Here is a 2,500-nt window from a genome sequence, read left to right as displayed (position 1 = left end):
AGGAGGGGTGAAGGGGGGGGGGGGCATGAGGGGGAGGGGCAGAGAAGGAGGTAGGGGGAGGGAGGGCAAGAGAGAATGGGTGTTAGGAGAAGAAGAATAGGAATGGAGGGGGAAGGAGGGAGAAAAAGGGGGAGGAGAAAGAGGGGGAAAGAGGGAGAAAGAGGGAGAAAGAGGGGGAAAGAGGGAGAAAGAGGGGAAAGAGGGAGAAAGAGGGAGAAGGGGAGAAGGGGGGAGAAGGAGGGGCAGGAGGAGAATATGCATGAATGAGAGAAGGGGAAGGATAAGTGGCCGGGGAGAAGAAGAAGAAGAAGAAGAAAGAAAAAGAAAAGAAAAGAAAAGAAAAGAAAAGAAAAGAAAAGAAAAGAAAAGAAAAGAAAAGAAAAGAAAAAGAAAAAGAAGAGAAGGAGAAGGAGGAGGAGGAAGAAGAAAAAATGGGAAAGAGAAAGAGAAGAACTAGATTTAATGGCCACACACACACCACCACCACCACCCACCACCACCACCACCACCACCACCACCACCACCACCACCACCTCCACCTCCACCTCCACCTCCACCTCCACCTCCACCTCCACCTCCACCTCCACCTCCACCTCCACCTCCACCTCCCCTCCCCCTCCTCATGGCCCTCCTACAGTGGACAGCACCTCCCGTCTGTCGTCGGCACCAGCAATCCTCGTCCCGAACAAGATGACAATGGCGATCGGCCTCGAGAGCACGCAGATTTGACTCTTACAGACACAGAATTCCCACGGTAATTATCTAAATACATGTAAATTTATACTTTCAAATATTCAAAATTTTAATTAGAAATCGTACTATCGGTATCATTTGTCGACATTCAAGTAATCTATGTGTCCATGAGGACTAACATATCTTCTCATAACGGACCTTGTTTAGTAAGGACACACATTTCTAACGCCCATGGCTGTGACCATAAGATTTTTGTAGACATAAAAAAGTCGCCATCTTTGTTCACACCTCAAGTTCCACAGGTAATTTTCTCTCACCATTGGTCGTAACTATTATAGGGAGATAATGATGATGATGATGATGGTGATGATGATGATGGTAGTGGTGATGATGATATGGTGGTGGTGGTGGTGGTGGTGGTGGTGGTGGTGGTGATGATGATGATGATGATGATGATGATGGTGTGATGTGAAGATGATGATGTGATCATGATCATGATCATGATGGTGATGTTGATATGATGATGTGATGATGATGACGATGGTGACGACGATGATGATGACGATGATGATGATGATGATGATGATGATGATGATGATGATGATGATGATGATGATGATGATGATGATGATGATGATGATGATGATGTGATGATGATGATGATGATGATAAACCGAAAAAAACGCAAGAAGAACGAGAAGACAAAGAACAAACGAAGACGAAGAAGAAATCCAAGGCGAAGAAAAACACGAAAACGAAGGAGCACCCCCCCCAAAAAAAAAAAAAAAAAAAAAAAAAAAAAGAAAAGACGAAGAACAAGAAGAAGAAGAAGAAGAAGAAGAAGAAGAAGACGACACAGACGACGAAGGAAAGCCAAGAAGCCAGTGTCCACACCCAACTGTTGACACAAGCGTGCCTTTGTCCTGCGCCCCTTGAGCGTCCTTCGGCCTCTGAAGTCGGCAAGGGAAGGAGGGGGGGGGGGGTGAGGACTCTTGCCTCGTCTCCCTTGAGCAGGTCAGCGTCCTCAGCCTTATCCTCGGATCAGCGGCCATGCGCACCACTTATATATATGTGTGTGTATTAAGAAAGTGTGCAAGTTGGCAGGCAGGAGCAAAATGTGTACATGTATGTGTACATGTACTTATGTTGTCTCTGTCTCTGTCTCTTTCTCTGTCTCCTTCTCTGTCTCCTTCTCTTTCTCTGTCTCTTTCTCTGTCTCTTTCTCTTTCTCTGTCTCTGTCTCTGTCTCTGTCTCTGTCTCTCTCTCTCTCTCAGTCTCTGTCTCTCAAACCCTATTCCTGTATCATAAAAAGATTTCCTGTATCAAGAATTTTCCCTGTCAATCATCATGCCACAAGCGGAGATAATAATTTATCCTCTTCTGTTTTGTTTCTCCCTTTCATCCGGTTTCCCAGCCTTTCACATTCTATCTGTTGGTTTCATTCTATGTCACTTATTTATTTTCTGACTAACTGCCTGCCTGCCTGCCTGCCTGCCTGCCTGCCTGCCTACTTACCAATCTACCTACCTACTTACCAATCTGTCTACCTGCCTGCCTGCATGCATGCCTGCATGCATGCCTGCATACCAACCTACTAACCTACCAACCTGCCTGCCTGCCTGCTTTCCTGCCTGCCTGCCTGCTTTCCTGCCTGCCTGCCTGCATACAAACCCAGCTGCCTGCCTGTCTGCCTGCCTACAAACCCAGATATCTACCTACTAACCTATCTACCTGCCTGCCTGCCTACAAACCCAGATATCTACCTACTAACCTATCTACCTGCCTGCCTGCCTACAAACCCAGATA

The 2,500-nt window shown here is 46.6% G+C and overlaps 1 long non-coding RNA gene across 1 annotated transcript in view; it reads right to left on the bottom strand.

The window, feature by feature from the left end:
- Positions 1–2,500, bottom strand: part of LOC119583865 — a 78,816-nt gene that overhangs the window by 14,342 nt on the left and 61,974 nt on the right. The window lies entirely within an intron of this gene.

The sequence above is a fragment of the Penaeus monodon genome, chromosome 2 (genome assembly GCF_015228065.2).
Source record: "Penaeus monodon isolate SGIC_2016 chromosome 2, NSTDA_Pmon_1, whole genome shotgun sequence".
NCBI classification, from domain to species: Eukaryota; Metazoa; Arthropoda; class Malacostraca; order Decapoda; family Penaeidae; genus Penaeus; species Penaeus monodon.
This window is presented reverse-complemented; position numbering and strand designations above follow the sequence as displayed.